The sequence below is a fragment of the Rhagoletis pomonella genome, unplaced genomic scaffold (genome assembly GCF_013731165.1).
Source record: "Rhagoletis pomonella isolate Grant_MI unplaced genomic scaffold, Rhpom_1.0 Rhpom_scaffold_00005, whole genome shotgun sequence".
In the NCBI taxonomy this organism is placed as follows: domain Eukaryota; kingdom Metazoa; phylum Arthropoda; class Insecta; order Diptera; family Tephritidae; genus Rhagoletis; species Rhagoletis pomonella.
The window spans coordinates 53,827,095-53,849,827 of NW_023458559.1; the positions used below are offsets into that span (position 1 = coordinate 53,827,095).

Consider the following 22,733-nt stretch of genomic DNA (forward strand, 5'->3'; position numbering starts at 1 on the left):
AAATTTTTTCGTTCTTAACATGTAACTCATGTTGTTCTAGACTCGTTTTATTAGATGAAGAAATTACCATAAAATTTGTCTTTTTTACATTTAACATTAACTTATTTTTGCATAACCAGATATACAGTGAGTCCATGTCGTTTTGCATTTTATGGATTGCTGCGCCTAAATCATCTTCGCTTATGGTCAACAATGCATCATCAGCAAACAATCTTATCTTACAATACCTGATTGATGATAAAATATCGTTGATATAAATGTTGAACAGAATAGGCGCTAGCACTGAACCCTGTGGAAGTCCAATATCCACGAGCAAATCGTCAGACAACACTTCCCCTATGACTGTGTGCTGCTTCCTGTTGGTTAAAAAGCTCTCAAAGCATTTCAGCTCAACCTTCTTGATGCCTATTTGCTGTAACTTACCCAACAGTAACCCTCGATCAATGGTTTCAAACGCTCTTTTTAAGTCTATAAATACTGCAACTATAACTTTTTTCCCCCTCAAATCTTCTTTCCATTGAGATATAACCCAATTGAGAGCCGTTTCGCATGAATGTTTTGCCCGAAACCCAGACTGTTCTTTGATTAATATATTATTGGTTTCAATATACTCAACCAGCTGATTTTTTACCACTGTTTCTAAGACCTTCTCAAGATTTGGTAAGGTATTGATTGGTCGTAACTCCTCAGCCTTAACTGTGTTCTCAACCTTTTTGACCGGAACTACCTTAGATACTTTCCATTCCTCGGGCACTACACCAGCTGCTAAACTTTTGTTGATAAGTTTTGTCAAGAACACAGGTATGCCAGTGCGTATGAGTAATTTAATTTAGCGACCCCCAAACAAAAACAGTTTCTTTCCCTTAACTAATGTGCCTATGTTTTGTAATTTGATGTTAATAATGAAGACTTTAAATTTAAACCTATTTAATTCATTTTACATGCTTGCACGTCGCACAATTCAATTCTGAGGTAGACCTCAGAAAGAAAATGAACAGAGTGAAAGGATTGTTCAAATATCTCCTAATACCAACGAAAAGTAGTTCAAAATTGGTATTTTGTGTTCACAATTCCCTGGAGCCTTCGATTTTTATTCAACTTGATTAATTTTATAAATTTTTTTAATGTAAGCTAATAAAATTTGCAGAGACCAGTTGAGCCCGATTTTTGAATTTGTTTTTTTTTTGCAAAATAGATTCTTCTGTTCCAGCTAATAAATGCCACATTGTAAAATTTATTGAAAAGGAAAAGAATATTAAAAAGAAATTTAAATGTTATAAAAAATTTCGCCAAATTTATTTTTTTCTTTTATATATCATATAAATAAGAAAAAAAAGGCGGGCCACGTCTGTATTTTTACTTTTTTTTGATTTTTACATGCAATAATTAAAAATAATTTTTTACCAAATGTCCAATTTCGAACTTCGAAGGCCCATATCTCGATTTCGGAGGCTAACTTCGAAAAACGGAGAACTCACTTTTTTTACTCATGACTCAACCCCTTAAAAAAAGTTGGTTAGGGCCAATACCCAGCCGAGTGCTGTGCATGTTCCTAGCTGCATAAATGGAGAAGTTGTAACGAAAAATCTCATATCTGAACAATAGTTGTATATGTATAATATATGTTATAGTGGTCAGATGCTTCCGGTTCCGACAAATGATTAATACATTATAAAAATACACCCACCTACCGAATTTCATCCGGATATCTCGAAAACTGAGAGACTAGATTGCATACAAACAAACGGACAGACAGACAGACAAACGGACATACGAACATGGCTAAATCGTCCATCTCTTCTCTAAATGGGTCTATCTCTTCTTATTCTGGTACTTACAAACATCGGACCAAAGTTATAATAACATTTCATGCGTATGAAAGGTATAAAAGCAATCACATTGAGTGAAAAATTAAGGCTCCAGTGAATTGTGAACACTAAATACCAGTTTTGAATCACTGTGCAATGTCAGCTCTTATTATGTTTACCTTCAACTGTACGTATACATATATGTATATGTTACATGTTCAAACCTGCCTTTGTGTGTATAATGTCATTTTAGCTTTAGTTGCAGAATATTATGTAAGTAGTTTTAATAGTCAACAACTTAATTAAATGTCACTCATACGCCCGTGCGCCCTCTGTAAATTGTGCGAAGAGCTTACTGGCTTGCGAAATTTGTGTGAAATGCTGTTCAATATATTTATAATAATTATAGCAAATTAGATTAAATATACATATATGCAGACAATAAAAGCGCAAAGCCAAAGTCAATTAGATTACGGGTTGAGTAAGGCGAGGAGCCTTTCGCCAATGGAAGAATGGCATGAACAAAAGGAGGAAAGCTCTCTCTAAAGCTAGGTGGTAAGCAAGATGTACATATATATTAACCAATATTTCTACGCTCCGAGCAGTCTATAAACAAACAATGTCAAAATCGTCTGTCTGCCAATAATACCCAAATATTGGTTTCAACTTTCCAAAAGCCAACAGAGATTCATTTTCTTCCTCATAACACACAAACATTATTTTACGTGAATACATATTTACTTTAGTTGAGCAACATAATAAATTTATTATAATGAGTCAGTAGTGGAATTTAGTATGATAAACGAGATTTAGATATATACCTATGTATGTACATATGCATGTATTGGCAGCATAGCCTATATCCGAGCTCAGTTATGTCTAACCACAGCAGCCACGCGTCTAACCGCAAGGCTATTAGTAACTTGTATGAGTAGTAGTGTGCCTGACTTTGGTGATTGGGTGCGTAGTGTAGGGCTGCGGTGAGACGGTGGTCGGTGGTCGGTGGGCGGCTAGTTGGCAGAGACTTGATTGCTTTGATTTGGTTAATAAAGGATAGACAACCGTGCGGCCGCCAAGTTCGTTAACATTCCATGACCAGCCGGCATAAATGGCTTGCTAAGACCGTTCAGCTTTGCTTTATTAAAATAACTAAATGAGCTTTGTGTTGGCCACAGGAAAAAAAAAAATTTGTATTCCATCAGTGCGCGCATGTATGTATTTATCTGTATGTCTTCTTCACTGTCTCTGCCGCGTGTGTCTACTGTGCTATGTACATAATTATGTAGTCGTAATTTTCTTGCAGGATATAGTTTGAGTAATTTTGATTGATATGCATACAGTGACGCTGGCTGTGCGCTTAACTTCGTGTGTCCATTCCGCAACTCCTTCGGCACATCGTGCGATACAATGTACATCCTTAATTCCGGCTTTGATGTGCGAGTTTGAATGTGCACGGAAATTTCCGCCAAAGTTAACGCATAATTAAGGCGCTTTATGTAGGCAGAGCTAAGCTGCTGAGTTAGGCGTGCGATTTCAGCAGACAGCCGTTAGTAGAGCTTCCGCTGCTTAGCTAAGCCACCAAGCAACTGCCACGCCTTCGCGCAGCCAGCTAATATTTATTCATAAGTATTTGAGCGTAATGGCAGGCAGCAATAAAACTACAGTAGCGGCAGCAAGTTGGCTTGGGAGCTGTGCGTGCACGGCTGTATGTACATACATATGTATGCATGCCTGTCTGTCCTGTTGCTGCTTTTGCGATAGCTTGAGCGCTTGCCTGGCATAACACGACAGTGATTTATGGCATACATTATGTACGGCTATTAATTATTGCTTGCTTTTGGGTGAACGCTGATAACTAATACATAACGGTGGTTAGCTACCATAAAAGGGCGGGGTTGTTAGATATGAGTGGCCTCAAAACTACATAAAAAAATATATGAAAATCACTGAATAAGTAATTTGCTTGAAATGTAAAATTAAAAAACACACATTAGCCCGCTTACTGCCATTTGTCATTATTTTTTTTAGTTTTGAATTTTAATCCGATTAAGAAAGAAATCATTCAGATGGTGGGAAGTACGCGCGAATATTCCTGTGTTCAAGTAAATTTACAGCTGAAGCAAAGTATGTTTCCAGCAAACAAATAATGAAAAACATTTCTTCTTCCATGAAGGAATTATGTATGTGGTTCGGAAACCTCTAAAAGCACTTAAAAAAGTCGCAAAAAGGCTTTTTTAAAGACCATAAATTTTGAAGAGATCCTAAATAAAAAATAAATAAAAATTATATTTCAATCGGAAAACTCTGAAAAAGTTCTGAAATACATATTTATACACAACTAGGGGTACCCGGCCATAAAATTGTTAGAAGGATACAAAGCAATAAATAATGCATTTTTTAAATTAGACTGTTAAAATTTTGTTTCCAATTTTGAACAGTAGAATCGTGTTGCTTGCCTCAAAATCTATAATATTAGTATTGGATTTTGCATGTTTTTTTCGAAGAACACTATTTTTGACCAATTTTTTTTTAAGGTCGAGGAGTAATTTTGGGTCCAAGGCAATATCTTTCCGTGAAAGGCAATTACATTAGCTTTCAGAACCATTTATTTTCATATCAAAATGTTGCTACGATTAATTCGCAAGGAGTGTTAAAAAGGCACACTGTGTATGTACCGTCGAGGTAGCTCGAATATCTTTATTTTTCAGTCGAGAAATGTAATTTTAAAATTTTCAAATTACTACGGTGTATTTTTCTCAAAAACATATGACTCAAAACGTATGATTTATAAAAATATAATTCCTTTTTAAACAATAATAAAACATCTATCATACTTGGGCTTACAAAATTTTTGATTCTTATTTTGGCACCCTTTTTGCAACATTTGATTTAACATATCAATTTAATTGGATTAAATTTTTCCAAACAGAAGGCAACACTCTCCAAAAAAATTTTAGAAATTAAGCTTTCTTAAGCGGCTTTGGTGATATGATTTATTTGCTGTTGTGTTTTCTTATATGGTGCATTATATGATAGCAAACAAACATACTTAAACATGCCCCACATACGTTTTAACCAGGCATAGAGAATAATCATTGTTTTCGAAATTTTAACCAAAAAAAAATCAACAACTTGTAATCGTCGTAGAACCATTTTAACGACATATCATGATACATACAATAATTTTTAGAAGGTAGTTTCACTTCTTCTTATAAGCCACATTAACTATCTGACAGAACTCGTGTTTCGTATATTTTGTGGTACCAATTAAAAAAAAATAATCCAGTTTTTGACGCTGGAAAAATAAAACAAAGCAAAGCCGAAGTTATGAGATGCGAAATTTTAAAATTTATTTAATAATTTCCTTCATAAAAATGCTGAAAAAATTAACTGCTGCTTCCGTGGATGCTGCGAGAATACAACTAGAAGAACCACCGCACCCCGCAGATTTTATCGGCCACCGTATAGTTAGGACTCGCTTAAAATATGTCAATGAAGATGTAGATGGATGTGCGCATACTACACAAACTTAATCGTTCCGCCTAATTGGTTGTGGTGCAATGGAAAGACTAGCGAGGTCAACTAAATAGGCGGCCGATAAAGGGTGTGGTGTGCACATTTTAAACAAGAAATATTGCCGTTGAATTTTTAACCGACTTCGCAAAAAGGAGGAGGTTATCAGTTTGTCGGAATACTTTATTTTTTTGTTGCTCTTTGTTATGTATTTTGATAATTCTTTTTTCATCAGAAAGGTGGTACCTCAGGAATGGTCCTATATTGGATCGTGAAGAAATTAACGATAATTTTAAATTTTAATTTTTTGCTTAACAAAATTACTTGTCGTTTATATTTATGATTTTTATTCAAGGGATTAGCAGTGGCAAGTGTGTATTTATTAAATACGTATATGTACATATATTAAAAGTGAAGTGATCAGTTATGAAATATATAAATATTTACATTAGGCTAAGATCCGACAAAGGCGCGACCTTCACCCATCTGTTTAATGGATGAGATCTACTTTGTATGAAATTTACTGTATTAATAAATAATTCGCGAGTGGGTTGGCTGAACAAATCCTGGCCAGGATATTTTTAATTAAATATTCAAAAAATATATATTTTTGTTTAATTTTGCACTCATTTGTTTAATGAACCAATTACATATATACCAATCGAAGGCATTATACAGATGGGTGATGGTCGTGCCCTTGTCGGAAAATCCCCAAGTTCTATATCGTAGCAGTGGGCACATTCCTTGTTTGGCACAGACACTGTTTACGTCAAAAATATTGAAGTGAAAATACCTTCAAAAAATTATTGTATAATCCCTAAAAACCAAAGTAACGCATTTTTTACGAATCTTCAAAGAAAATTTTATGAACTGATTGACACGAACACGTAAAATAATTTCTTTGCGAAAAATAAGAAAATTCTGAAAAAAATTCTGCAAGAAATTCTTGACATAGTAGCAATATTTTCAATGCTTTACCGATTTTATTCCGAAATTTCGTAAAAGAATCCAAGTGTGCACGATAATTACATTTTAGTAAATTCTGCAAAAAATCGAATGATCATTTTTTTTAAGTGGAAAAATAAACCTCAATAATAATTATTATCTCTGAGCGAAAAAGTAAAGATCATAAAAATAATGATTAAATGCGGATGTAAATTATTTTACTCATAATATTTACCTTCCCTGGTTTTAACAACAGTGAAAATTTCATAAAAATATATATAAGATGAAGCACGAGAAGTAGTCAGTAAAATGTAGCAAAAACTGTCGAAATGTTTCCAAAAATCTCGAAATGTTCCGAAAAATCTTAATAATTCTCGGCCAGTTCCGGAAAATCATAAAAAGTTAGATGTTGAAAATTTTGAATAAGTCCAAAACATAACTTACAAATGCCTAAAGTCTAAAAAACTTCCAAATGTTCTCAAAGAAACCCGTCATAAATCAAAAAAAAAAATCACGAATTTTACATCTCTTTTTTTTCCTTGTGGTACTCTTCAAATTCAAATTCCAAATAAACTTTTCTACTCTTTCACCCGATAGAATACCCCTCCAAAGCAGAGCATTATTTTACCTGAATTAAGTTTACAAATATTTATACCTAAAACTTAAAATCTCAAGAGTATCTTCATTACTTTTACCTTAACACCCGCGTGGCAGCAGCCCAACTCTGAAAGGGTAAAACATTAAGCAAACAAAAAGGGCAGGACAAGAACTTATTAAAAATGCATTTAAACTTTATATTATTCTTATCTAACTCTCTTTCTCTCTCCTACTCGAATGCATAGAATTGTAAATTTCACAGCAAACATTCACAAATCTGCAACTATTTTGCAGCTTACAGTTGCACTCTGTTAGGCCACTAGCGTAACATAAACTAAAAAGTTTCAATCTTTGCCTGACCATCCACTTTCCACAAGGACAGCAGCGAGGGCGGGCGTTGGTGACTCACCACTCGTAGCGCCTGGAGCAGTGAGCGACAAAGTTTAAAGTGCAACAGCAAAAGATACTTGTAGCAGTTATTAATATGCAGCTGCGATTCTCCTGCTTTTTCCTGGAAAACTCTTCCAATAGTAAACTATGTAACTCCAAGCCGAATACAAGAAAAATAATAGCAAAAGTGCTTAGGCAAAGTGATAACAGCACAAACTGAATCATAAATTCAGCAAAATGCCGTGGCAAGGGCGACGATACAAGTAGGGACAGTGCAGCAGCAGAACTTTCAGTTGAACTTAGTTTTGTCGTTGTTTGTTTTTCCCTTTGCTGCTTCATTTAAATTTTTTGTGCAGGCGTTTGTGTGGTTGGTAGAAATAGATTCGTAGCGCTGCACATTTGGTGAAATGATTCATTTGGCTGTGCGAAAGTCCAATTTCGTAAACGCAGTTCTACTACATTTTGACGTAGAATACGTCTTACGTTTCGATATGAAGGCTATGCTGAAATGTTGTAAATAGTTGTAATTTTTAGAGCTTCACGAAAATGCTTATTGCACCAGAACTAATGAAGCGATTTCAAAGAAAAGTGTGGCGTTTGAAAGATAAAATCGCAAACCTATCGACAGGTTCATTTTTGTAAGTAATCAATTCGGTTTCTGTCGTAAAAAGAACGCTAAACATTGGCTTATTTTGGGGTAAATTTTGAGCAGCTTATGATTTGCAGATATAACTTTCAATTTCGGGATATAGATTCTTTGGAGCAGTAGAAATATTATCGTGTACAGATTTTGTATAAATGTAACAAATATTGAGCATTTTAAGGCAAATGATTGTTGAAAAAATGAAATGATTTTGTTTTTATTGTCTTTAATGAACGAAAAATGACACTGAAGATGTCACAATGCCGAAAGCGGTTTGTCTGCAAACCAATCTTGACAAGGGATGACGGAAATTCATTCCAAAATAAATCAAAAAAGTCTGTTTTACGAAAGTCTAGTCATGTTTTCACATTTTTTTTTACTGACTTTAAACTGTTTTTAACGATTTCAATTCTTTTACCTTAAAATAAAGCAGTATTAATTAGCTGCTATTAATTTTCCACAGAAAAGGTAATCATTAGATCTAACGTGCGCTGGAGTAAGGGGTTCGAGAGCGGGCTGTGGTTTTTTCACAGTCGCTTGGTTGACACTTTTAATGAACGCCGCGCTGTAGCTCAAATGCAAGTACATGAACTTGCAAACATTTTTCACATTTATGTATTTATTAGTAAATAGTTTGGATATATTTGTTTAAGCAAAATAAATTCTTAAGCTCATACATGCATTTACATGTATTCCTACATACATATGCATTGCAAAGCCACGCCAAGTGCGAGTTAATGGTGTATGTGTCTGCAATTGTTGTTGTTGTTGCAGTTACTTACTTCCACCACCTAAGATGCTTGCAAAAAATTGCTTATAAAACTTTACTACCTCCGGCGCCCATTTGCCATGTCAACCCACTCGGTTTCGTACTTTCAAGCTTTTGTAGCTTCTCGGCTGTTGACCGCGCGATGTAAGGAACAAAATTGCTATGCAAATTTTATTTTTATTCAAATTTGATGTGGTTACTTTGGCGAATGGATTTTAAAGTGTTTATTTTTTGGCACATTTTGTAATCATTGTACTTTTGAGAATAACCCCACAGCTACATATGTATGTATGTATGTAACTATGTACATTTCATTACATAAATCGAGCCGTAGCTACAGAGGTGGGAGACGTTTAATATTTGATTTGCCGAAATGAGTGACAAGAGACTTTTATCGTATTAAGGTATTTATGCTTAAGTTATAAGAAAGAGGGAGTGCTATTTGTAAAATTTAGACAAACTTGGTGAGCCATTGAGTATTCGAAAGTTTCCAAAATTTTTAACAGAAAGTTTAAGGATGGTACTTAGCAAGCAGTCTCTAGTCGTAAATATACACTCGAATTTCGTAATTCCTAATTCGTAACTACGCTAAGAAAAACGAAAAATCCACATGTACAGTAAATTACCATAACTTGCGTGTCACTGGAATTTTATAAAATAGTCTATTTTTAAATTAAATTCTAAAGATATTTTTGAAACGTTTTCGATTTTTAAATTAACGAAAACTATTCGGGACATTCCAAGACTTCATAGAGTTGAATTTGTTTTCAAAAATATTAATAAGATTTTTAGTAGCACGCTTCCGATCTTACAAAAAATTAAATCTACAATATATTGTACAAATGCAGGGAAAGGCTTAAGATCACGTTATCCGTTTTCCATACGTCCCAAACGTTTCAATGAGATACAAACGGGGAAAAACATTTGTTTTCTTTTACTTTTTATACCCTTGTATAGCACATAATTAGCTCTACATTTAGCCGAAAAATTAAAGCAATCGAACCAGTGTGCCAGTTGCACATTGTTTGACTAAAATTGAGTGGGCTGTAAAATTGTGTATTCAAAAAAATTCTAACACTTCCGAGAAAAAGGTTTGAAATTTGGGTTAAAGTTTGTTGGGTTTTTTTGCAGTTTTTTACAAAGTTTTAAACTTTGGTTTATATAGAGTTTGTAAGAGAATGAACTATATATTAATTGAAAATCTTAACAATAATAACAAATCTTAAGAAAAAATAAATATAGGGGGCCAATAATATCACTTTGAAATGACGTGCTATATATGTATGTATATGATCGATATATCAAATAAAGTAAATATTTCCAAGGCTATGAAAAATATCACTAAACACAAAAGAATTTTAGTAGCCAAATAGCACCCTTTCACTGCCACATGATGCAACAATGGGATCACTAAAGCTTGCAACAAATGCTGATGACTTGAAATAAAAAGACATTGATGACTCGATGTTGCCGTTGATGTCTCTGATAACAACTATTGCTGTTGTTTTTTTTTTGATGCTATTGTAGTTGCTATTGCTGTTATTTAAGCTGCTGCTACTTTTGCTCTTGATGATGCGATGATAGCTAAGCACATTGAAGACACAATGAGCGCTTGATGAAGTCATACTCATAGCTACACTCTAAAAAAAAATTGTGTCAATTTCCTAGCTAAAAGGTAGGTTACTGATTTCCTACCTTATTATTCGCGAAATTTCATTCTCGATTATTCAACGAATAGTTTGTTTAAATTTCGGACTTTTTAGAGTGTAATAAAGCTGCTGTGGTGTGCGTAAATTTACTGCGAAAGTGTGTACAAGCTACAAAATACACATCTGTTGTTTGATTTCACCCGTAGAATTGTGTAAAGCCGCTTTCAAAAAGGATTTTTATACACGAAAATGTGTAAACGAGGAAAATATATACATATTCATTGTGTAAATTAACCAAAAAAATTTAAAAAATAAACAAAAATATTCTCGATTTATAGTCGCATTTTGAAACAGATTTTTTAGAGTGTAGCTAGCCAACCAACCAACCAACCAGCCAGCTGGCCAAACAGTTGTAAGGCTGCAGGCATCACCCAACAATGTCACGTCCATTTTATGCACAGCTTTTCATATACATACATACATACATATGTATTCATGTATGCTATGTGGCATACTCGAAATTGTTTGTGTGTATAGCAAGTATAGGGCAATACTTTAAGAGCATGTATCGAGTAGCATTTTCAGTGGCTTTCAGCTTTCAAGTTGCTATAGAATAGTGAATTCTCAGCTAAAAAGGTTTCACACAAGTGCAAGGGCGCTTGCATAGCACAAATATGTATATGCATATATGTATGTCTATGTATCGTATATATGAAAGTAATAAGTGGACAAATTCTGCTATTGCAGTCTGAAGAGGCCGTTGGCCATACAAGTGTTGCACAAGAACAGCAAAAACAACGTCGGTGACAAAGGGTTCAAAAATGTGTGAAAAACCCACAAAAGCAATATGGTCCGAATGGTAGCAGTTGCAGTTATTTAGTAAGTGAAAACTTACATTTTTATATTAAAAAATATGCTGCACAAGCCATGCAGGAATTTAGTCGATTATACATATATGCATGTAGCAACTTTGACAACAGAAAGTGCCCAATAAATTTAACGATATTCTTGGACTTTTGGTCGTGAAAAATTTTGTTAGCTCATTAATGAAACTATTACTTTGTTTGAGTAAATTTTATTTATCTAAAAATTTGCCCAAAAAATTATCAAGTTTTTATTTTTCGAAAAAAATTTAAGTGTTGCTCTGTCAGGATATGGGTAATCGACCGATACAAATGGTAGTTGAAAGGAGCAATGTCTTGTGAATGCGGCATAAGGAGTAAGGAATTCCATGGAAGCGCCTCCAAAATTTCTTGGAGAGGACTCATAATGGATCACACAGAGCTCGTCCCAACATATAGTGACTCTAAGAAAATTTTCACGATTTAATTTTTTTTTTTAATATTCAGAACGTTTTTCAAGTAAATTTTTTTGTTATTTTTCGATAGAAATATTGTTTATACAAAATTTTGGAAAATCAATCTGAATCTTTACAACAAATTTGGGTACGAAGTTTTATAGCTCAAACAATATTAGTCCCTTGAAGTGATTTTTAATATTTTTTTTTTGCTAATGGATTTTTGCACTTCCCCAGAAAAATCACAATAATATTTTTCAATGTTTCTGTTGCTACTTTGCTCTTGCTGTAAATTTTCGTGAAGAAATAAATATACGAGATTCTTTTTTTCTTGAGAGCGGCATACCGATTAAAGAAATTTTGATAGTTGAAAATTTATTTCCCATTTCTTATGCGTCATTTTATATGAGTTTTTCGTCTTTCTTGACAGCTGCCCTTAACAGCCCTTAAGCATGAATTTCTTATGAAAAAAATGAGGGAAATTTTTCTCAACAAAATTGTTACATACAAAACAAAACGCAAAAGTTGTCACAAAGAAAGAAATCAAATCTCAAAAAGCAACGCCATATTGAAACTAGAACTTCATGAGACTGGAATTGTATCGGCACTAAAGATTCAGATTCTAAAGCTCGTAATTTTGATAAAAATTTGTTAAATTTTCCTTAATTTGGTATAAAGTTTTATATGGTTCTGGCGAAAAAGGTTGCACAATACTTTTATAGAAAAATAACAAACAAAATTTAACTTGAAACACATTGTGAATATTAAACAAGTAAGAGCAGCGCTGTCTTCGGCTATGCCGAAGGCTTCATACCTTTCATGAACATCTGCAAATTTTACTTTGACAGATTACTGCTTTTGAATACATCTGCATACATCGATAGAGGAGTTACATACTTATATAAAAAATCGCCTCTAAACAATCAGAGGTATGGAGGATATACTTTATATGGCACCAATCTAAGTGATTTGCACTGCTATGTGATCGGTATGTAAACCGGTAACACAATTTATTGGGATTAGTTTCCTACATAAAGGAGATATATCGCAAAAACTGGTATCTGAACAATCAGTGCTATAGGAGATAAAGCTTATACAGCATAGATTTTGACGATTTTCTCAGTAGACTTTGTATTATTATTTATAAAATATCTTACGAAATTTATCGGTTTTAGCTGTTCAAATAAAGGAGTTTTACAGTAAAATCCCATATCTGAACAATCAGATGTATGGAAGATATATGTTGTAGTCATTCGATCCTTGTTATTTTCACTGTAAGTATTCTGTTAATAATGAGTGAAAATGGTGCGAAATTTCATGTTCCTAGCTGCATAAATGGAGGAGATATGATAAAAGACCTCATATCTGAACAATCAGTTGTATGGGGTCTGCAGGTTATAGTGACCCGATTTTCGTTATTTTCACTGTAAGTCTTCTGCTGATAATGAGTGAAAGCAGCGCGAAATTTCATGGTCCTAGCTACATAAATGGATGAATTATAACGAAAAATCTCTTATCTGAACAATCAGTTGTATGGGAGCTATAGGTTATAGTCATCCGATCTTTTTAATTTTCACTGTAAATTTTCTGTTGATAATTATTGAAAACAGTGCGGAATTTCCTGTTCCCAGCTATATAAATGGAGGAGTTATAACGAAAAATTGGGGTTGGTTTATATTTCTGAAGATATATCACCGGAAAATACTGAAAATTTGCTTGATAATACGCTCTTTTAAATACAGTTTTATGTACAGTATGTAATAGATAAATAAACGTTTTAAAATTCATAAACTGCACTTTATTTACATAAGATTAACAGAACTCAAACACTTTTAACCGACTTCAAAAAGGGGAGGTTATCAATTCGCCGGAATACATAACTTTTTTACCACGTGAACCGATTTCAATAATCCTTTTTTTATTGAAAAGATGGTACCTCAAGGGTCGTCCCGTAATTTGGTTTAGAGATCCGATGATTGGATCACGAAGAAATTAACGGTACCCCTAAATTTGTGTATGAGAATTGAAGTCGGTTGTGTTCTTTCCTCAAAAACTACTTCTTTAATAAAAAGTTCTATAAACTCAAGATGCGCTGAACTTTCAAAAGTACCTAATAAAAAAATTTTAAAAAAGAGTCAGTAAAAATAAATTTATTGATTCCATGAATTTTTGCACTTTTATGTTCATTTTTTCGATTTCTGGTTTCTGGTTTTCGATAGATGGTGATTTTTCACGATTGCTAAATTTTTTTAATATTTCGAGTTCCGAAAAAATTAACTGAACTCTCAAGAAAAACGAAAAATTCATATAAAACGACGGACGAGAAATGGAAAAGAAATTTTCTTCTACCAAATTTTCATAAATCAGTTTGCATGAAAATTTACAGCAAAAGCAAAGCGCTTTTTCAAACAACAGAAATTATGATAAATATTTCTTATAATTGGGATGAGATATTTACATCTCTCTCTCTCTGAACAAACTGATAAAATTCATAAAAGAGTCTACTAAGTTTGCAGGGGAGCAATGAATTCCCATCCCACCTATATATCACTTTCCTTTTAATCCTGTCTTTAGGTCTTAAGTACAATGGGAAATACCGTCTGAGTTCTTGGAAAAATTGTATTTGTTTTTTCGGCCACCCATAATTCCATTCCATTGCATTCCATACAAGTTCCCTAAGCTAAAAATTGGCTCGCGCAACAGCAAATTCAATGCATCAGCAACTATCAGTATAGCTCCCAAGAAAATTGTTGAACCTTCTATTCTAAAAATACTGCGTATGATTTCCTTTAAGCCTTGCAATTGTGTCTAAACTCACTCGAAGTACCGTTCATGTACTCACAAATGATTTACTCAATTACTGCTCAATTACCACCCACACATACATATACTACATATATTTGCATAACGCTCGCTACGGATGCCGACTAACATAACGCCAACAAGCGTAAACCGCTTAATGCAGTTCGATGATGACACCTACCAGACCGAGGCAAACAAAATGAGTTACAACAATAACAACAATCACGACGATTTGCAATTTTATATTGTTTGCGCGCAATGCGAGTTCTGCTACATTCTCAGGCTGCAACTGCGAGCTGCAAGCAAGCGAGCAAAGTGGGTATGAATGAGTGAGTGCGCACAGCTGTTATAATGAGCCATTTAAAATGTGGCAAGTAATCGAAGCGGTGCTAATAAGCCTCAAATCGTTAAAATACACAAAGCAATGGCGATTGAAATGTACAGTAGTGCGACAAAATTGCCACTTTACCCACCTGCGGAAGCTGAGCTATGTACATACAGCGCATTAGGCGGCAAGCGGTTGTGCTGACGGCGGTGGTGGCGTAGATAAGTTTACGCTGCTACGGGCAAGTGTGCAAACACTAAACGTTAAGCTGATTGCATAACTATTTAACGACACTATGCAACGCGACGCTGTCTCCTGGAGTTTGCTACTCTCCTTCTGCTCATATCGCACAGTGGTTAAAAAATTGCATGTACTGTTCATAATTTATTGGAGCCTTCATTTTTCAATCAATTTGATAAAATTTTTGTAATGAAAACTTATAAAATTTGCAACAGACCAGTTGAGCCCGATTTTTGAATTTTTATTTCCTTGTATTAAATTTTTTGTGAAAAGTGCGGAAAAAGTAGCCATTTTTAAGAAAATCGTTTCTTCTGTACCAGTAAACAAATGATACATAATAAAAACTACTTAAAAAAAATTGTAGGGTTCCTCTAAAATTATAAAAAATCTCCAAAAAAATTTAAGTGTTAAAAAAAATTATCATCAATATTCAAATTTTTCCCAAAATTTATATTTTTTTAGTTCTTAAAAAATTTTTGAATAAACAGTTTTATAGATAATGAAGTTATAGTATAATAACGTGCAAGTTTCAAGTGGCTAAGGGTTTGCGTTGATTTTTAATAATATACATCTTTACATATAATAAAATTGTAGCAGTCTCTGCTGTCTGTACATAATATGTGTACATTATGGTGTCCATCGAAAATGCTTTTTTTGTAAATTTCCAGGCCGTAACCCCTAATTTTATTCGTTTTTATGAGAAATATTATTGCCTATTTTTACAAAATTTTTAAAGGTCATTTAGAGGTCGCAGTCTGTCGATTTAGGCCAAAAAATACGATTTTGTAGATTTATGAGTTTTTGAATGACTGTTTTTAATTCGAATTCAAAGATCGAATATTATCTGAGAGGAGGGTATATAGGCGTTTACAATGGTATATAATAATCTATTATCGGACTTGGCCCATTGGGATTTTTTATCGGGTAAATTAAAAACGAATACGATTGGGAGCTAGGGTCTTAAAATGTCCAAAAAAGGCCTTTTCGATGGGCACCCTAGTGAGCATACATATGTATATTAAAGACAAATTAATATTGGGGTCTATATATTAGAGCAACAGAAGGCAAATCAACAATTTTTAGAATTTTTGTCTGTCTGTCTGTCTGTCTGTATGTTTGTACGCGCATCACTCGAAAACTAATGCAAGGATTGAATGCAGTTTCCTCCGATGCATTGCTAGAGGTCGAAACTTAAAATACTGCCGTTTAATTAAATTGATAAGATGAAGCAATTATTGCAATATGGCTGTCAAAGGAAAGAGGTTTAATAAAACTTACAGTCGAAAATATTTTTGTTCAAGGTTGCCTACTATTTGAAAACTTTAATTTAATGTAATTTAATCGATACGTAAATTCAATTTTACAAACTGAAGAGGTTTCGGAAAGCCCACTGTCGAGAATATTTTTTGAGAAGGGTTGCCATCTGTTTGAATTAAATTGAGAGAATAAATGAATGATTACAATACCGGTATAAAACAACACAAAAATGCTTTTAAGACGCAGTGAAGCACGCGGGGTTTATGCAAGTATATATGTACATAATAAGAATATAAACTACACAGCACGCTGATGTGCGCGTAATGTATGCGAAAATTATTATTGAAAATCAACGTGAACTCTTAGCTACTTAAAATTTTACGATCTTTAAGACTGGACGCGCAAAATTTAAAAAAATATATTTTTTTAATTAAGGTGACATTTTTTTATAACATTTAATTTTTTTGTGTGAATTTTTTCGGTTTTATGTAACTTTTATTAACTGGAACAAGACAATCGTTTTTTAATCAAAATTGCTTTTTTCGCACTTTGCACTAAAAAATTCAAGATAAACATGTAAAAGTTCGAAACTCGATCGCAACTACTCTCTTTTGCTAGTTAATTTTTTAAGCTTTCATTAAAAAAAAAAGTTTATCAAATTGATGATTGCTCCAGTGAATTATGAACATTAAATTCCACTTTTTAGCCACTGTGCATCGCCGCCATTGCGCCTCACCGCGCCGATTACCAGTTTGCAGGAACCGAAATTAATTCACAACGCAATCGAGCATGCAACGCAACTCTAATTACTCGGCTGGCGTATAGGAAACGAGCGCGTTGGTTTCTCCAGTTTTCATGCATATCCGCTCAAATTTGACTCCCCGTATATTCACTTTCCACTGCAGTAGTGGCTGCAGTCTATGAAAAAGTGCAACAGTTTCGACGGTAAATGCGATGCGCGCGAGCTGCCATAACGGCATCAACGCAGCTGGCATCATGCAAAGGATGTTGCCAACTAATTTGGCAAACCAACTTCCGTGTTTTGTGTATGTTTGCACGAGCGTTTGCAAGTGTGTGCTAACGTGCAACATTCCAACAAAGTATCGATTTGCAACACTTGACACCTATTGAAGTTGCCACCCTGCCGCCACTTTTTCAAGCAGGCGAAGCAGCCAGCCAACGTCATTGTGGGAACGATGATGAGTGCTGCAGCTCGAGTTGTTTTTGTTGTTGTTGTTGTTGACGGTTCGGTTTTACCTTATTCTTGGCATTCGCCAATTCACTTATTGACTACATGAACGTATCTACTTATTATCTACATGGATTTTTATGTGCTGCTTGCTACTTCCATATGTAGGGATGTGTGTTTTTGTGTATTTGAGAGTGCGCTTCTGGCGGAAATGTAAATTGTGTTAGCAACACTCACAAGTTTACCTGTTGGCTGGAACAGCAGCGGCAGCACCAGCAGCATCTACAAGTGGGAGTGCTGCGCTGACACTGACAGCAATTGCGGAAGCGAAAATATGAAGTGCAAGTCGATTACGAATTGAAAGTCAGCGGATGCTGCAACATTTTACACACTGTAAACGAGCGAGCAAAATGAAGATGCGATTGTGATTGTCATTTGCCTGTCACGGTCGGAGGAAGAGGATGTTTGCTATTTTGCGCTTGTTCGTACATATATGTATGTTGGCATTTGGCAAGCTGCAAGTTGTTATACTTAAGTAGTCACTTTAGAACGCTGATGTGGCAGAAATTGTTTGCTGAGACAATGTCAACGATGATAAGTATGATGCTGGTAATGGCATTGAAGACGAGATTGCTATTGAGGTTGTTGAGACTATACTGGTGGTAATGATACCGTAGTTGCAAGGAGCATGGCAGAACAATCGTGGAAATTTCGCTAATTCATGAAGTGTAAAGAAAACGCGCACAGCACAGCAAACGGAACAGGAAAGGGCAACTGATTTGATAGAATACTTTGTTTGAAGCTCTCACTCATTTCGAGAGGATGGCGTGTCGCCACTGTAGTCCCATATTTTGCCAAAAGCCTGCCGTATCAAATGAATGGATAGGAAGTTATAGCAAAAACCCACGGACTCGGGCAAGTATATCCAATCTACTTGAGCCCTGAGACCGGAAGTAAGTATGAAAATACGGGAGCATGGAAAGGCTGGCCTTATAAACTTCCCTTACTGCTTAAGCATTTTGCAAAAACTGTTGGCGGAAAGAGAACTCAGTTGATTTATTATTTTCTTAGTCCAGCGAATGGCGGATAAAAGTTCACCTTCAGATAGAAAACATGTGTTTGGGTATCTTTCTTGGCTATGGTAGCCGCATGCTAATCCCATGAATTGTACTCTTTAACCTACCTTGCCAGCGATTTTAGCTTCTTCTTTTTCAGTTTGATAAGGGATTTCCCTATGCAAATTGTATGCTTTTATATAGAAATTATGTGCAACATTTGTTCAGTTAAACTTATTTATTGTATATTATTCAAATATTTATTTAAATCGGCGGGCTTTCGCTTGAAAATAAGGTCCACAATAGTAGCTTATATTTTAATATTATCAGGAGGTTTTCTCTTGTTTTCACAGGCATTTCAACGGCTTTTCCAATAGCCTCCCTCCTTTTCAACGAGAGGCATAAACATTGGTTAAAACATAAGGGGTAATCACCAAATTGAACAAATAGTCTGGCAACTGTCGTCGCTTGAGCTAATCTGCTCTTTTACCAGAGTGCCAGACCACTTGCTCAATTTTGTCAGTAGCTATGCATGTATGTATAGTTTTGGCTAGAACTGCTCAGCGAAATTCCTTTCAAGGAAATTTTTAATAGAAAAGGTTGTTTCAAGTGAGTCCAAAAGAAGACATGGTACCGATTTGAGAGTGGCCAACTCGTGGGGAATCGGGGATTGGACCGGTTTTTGTGGGGAATTTCAGTTTACCTGGCGAATCGGAGGATGAATTGATTTTTTTGTGAGGAATTAGGTGTGTCAAATTTTTTTCTTTTTCGCTTCACTAATATCATAATGAGTTAAAAAAGTTGCATAAGAAATACAACTGCAACTAAAAGTATTGATTTTGCAACCCTGCCAATTATGCAAATGACCGTTGATTTTTTAGAATTTTCTTTGTTGCATTTGCTTTCCTATGGTGAATAAAAAAAAATGTATTTTTATATAGAAGAAAACCGTAACCAACACCAAACAAAATTCTAAAAGGAATATTTTTAGCCGTTTGAAACTTGGACTTTATTATACTAGAACTGAATATGCTTCAATACTGCATACTCAAGATCTTTCTAGGGAACCGGGATTAAAAAAGCTCGAAATTTTTACAAAAGTTTGTAGAATTTTTTTTTTTAATATTGCACAAAGTTTGAAATTGGGATTTATATAGTTTTTATTGGAGAATGAACTATATTTTTATAAAAAAATAATTCAAATTAAATAACAAAAAAAATAGTAATTGTGAAAACTTGTCAAAATTTGGTGCGACTAAATGTTTTCGACCACTGTGTGTATTATGTACATTTTTTATTCTTTATTTGTTAACTAAGCTTACAAAAGTTTGGTTTAATTTATGAAAACAAAGATAAATTATATTTAGAAATAAAATAAACCGAAATACCCTTAATATATCAAAATACATTTTTTTTTTTTAATAAGGAGATATCTATGGGTGGGGAATTTTCCGAAATTTCGGGCAAAATCGGGGAATTTCATAATCGCAATCGGGGAATTCTCAAAAATGAGTTGGCTACCCTGAGCTAGAGTGGTTCAAAAGTATCGATGCCAAAATTACTTGGTATCGAACAAAAAGTATCGAGTATGTACTTGTATATTTACTTGTATCGTTTCATCCCTGCTTACAGTCAGTGTGACCGTTTTGATCCAAGTGGATCAAAAGTGATACATTTTTCGATGAATTTTGGAGATATAGTCATATTGTCTTTTTTTTGTCAAACCAAACTGTATGCCAAGTAACACAGCTGATATAGTAAGCATGCCAAAAAATGCTTTAAATAACTTTTATATTTCGATCTTCTTTTATTTTTAACTTGTTATATTTACTGCATAGCTCTGCCGCATTTTATTAGATCTGAATTTTGATCAAAACAAATAGAACAAATCGCTCCACTTTGCCAATGGTGGAATGCATAATTTTTTCCAAATGCCTCAAAAATTATAAAAAAAAATTGAATTCTGAGTCCTATAAGTTCAAAAGTATTTAAACTAAAAATAACATTATATATAAGTAATTTTTGCTGTTTTTATTACACTAGTCCCAAGTACAACTGATACTTTTACCTTTTTGCATTCAATAAATTTTAAATTGTTTTGGAAAATGGTTTTTCATACAAATTATTGGTTTTATTCCATATTGATACTTTGATACTTAAATGCAAAAAAGTGATAAATATTAATACATTTTAAGCCTCTTTTCTGCTACAATTTTTCACAAGCCCGCGGTCACACTGCTCACAGCTTATTCATTATTTCGTTTAGCTCTTCGATTGTTCGCTGATTGCCATGTCAAGTCCGACAGCCTGTTGTTGTGCCGATGTGGCGATGTGTCGATGTACAAGGCGCAAAATTGAATTTACATTTTTAAGTGCAACAGCGTCGACGCCGGCGCTTTTAATGTACTATAATGTTGTAACTGCTTTTGCTAACGGCAATCACTCTGGGCTGGACGTTGCGCCTTTTAGTGGGATTTTTCTCACTTGCATTATTTTACATTTTCTCTGCTGCATGTAGCTACATGCATGCATATGAACATAATTACATATGTATGTATATTCTCATTCGCGTAATTTTTTCCCTGCATATTTTATGTTGATCAGTTGCTGCTAGCGGGCATAAATTTACATCGCAGTGACGACCAATCGAGAGACATATGCACAAAATGGCAATTAATGCTTATGCATGCACATATGTACATACCCTGCAAAAAGTGGGACTAGGTTAAATATTGGTACAGGACCACGCAACTTTGTAACCAATACAAGTAAACAAAATGGTCCAAATATATGGAGAAAATATGGTTACATTAACATTGCGATGTTATTGGACCTGCCCACCTCTGGTCCAACGTTGCATAACATGGGACCACTTATGGTCCTCCGCTGCATAACATGGCACCACCTAGACAACTACTCCTTTTGGACCATGGGACATTCGGCAACCGAATCATATTGCCGATGGGCCACGAAGAGGTGATATTCAACACATATATCAGTGTTTTACGTTTAACGCGTTACTAGTATGCAGCCTGGTCCTTTTGCACATACTTTAAAACCACAACCCAGTGGACCACCTGGTCCTCAAATTTTTGCAGGAAACATTGAGGTAGTTATTCTTTATTGGGAAATTCGTAGATAAAGATGCCATTCTGAGATATCACTGCGTTAAAGATTCATAACCTCACTTATGCTTGCACATATGTACATATGTATGTATTTGTTGGTGCTTCATTGATCGATTGATAAGCATTGTAGAATTTACATAAATTTTCATGCTCAACATATTTATGCACATGTGTGTATGTGAGTACGTTTTAGTCTGTGTTTTCGCAATTGCATTCAATTTTCATATTTTACAGCTGTGTTGGCTCTTTCGTTCGACACGTGTAATTCAGTGAAATTAAATAAATTGAGTGCACATTCTTATGTTCGACAAATTGCGATATTTCATTACGTTCAGTACGAAAACAAAACAACAAAAAAATTGCATTAATTTTTATGCGATAAATGGAAGTAGAGCTTAATTCGTAAATAAATACATACATACATACATATGTACATACATACTTGCATATGGCTTCGTATTAAAGTTGATCATTTTACATTAAGGCGTTCCTTAGTTTATTTTAAAACTCGTACATTTTTTAGTTTTATTGGAAAATAGAATAAAATATAACAATTATTAACTAAAACAAAATAAAGTAAAATAAAATAAAAAATGTAACCAAATAAAGGAAAAAATAAAACTAAAAAAATAAAGAAACAAATAAACAAAAAAATAAAATAAAATAACTAAAAATATTTATTTGTTGAATATAATTGTTATAAGGCCATAAAATAACAAAAAAAAACAAATAACTTAAGGACATGCACACCTAAAAGTTAAACATTCTAATAATAGAATTATTAACAGAAACCAACATAACCAACAATCACATGATCAAGTTTCAATAGCACTGGAATAGCTGCGCTTGATTGTAAAATAAAATAAAAATAAATAAAATAAAGTAAAATAAAATAAAACAAATTAAAATAAAATAAAATAAAATAAAATAAAATAAAATAAAATAAAATAAAACAAAATAAAATAAAATAAAATAAAATAAAATAAAATAAAATAAAATAAAATAAAATAAAATAAAATAAAATAAAATAAAATAAAATAAAATAAAATAAAATAAAATAAAATAAAATAAAATAAAATAAAATAAAATAAAATAAAATAAAATAAAATAAAATAAAATAAAATAA

The 22,733-nt window shown here is 33.7% G+C and overlaps 1 protein-coding gene across 5 annotated transcripts in view; it reads left to right on the forward strand.

The window, feature by feature from the left end:
* LOC118739230 (beta-1-syntrophin-like) overlaps window positions 1-22,733 on the forward strand; it is a 150,803-nt gene that overhangs the window by 115,584 nt on the left and 12,486 nt on the right. The gene's annotated exons all lie outside the window — the stretch shown is intronic.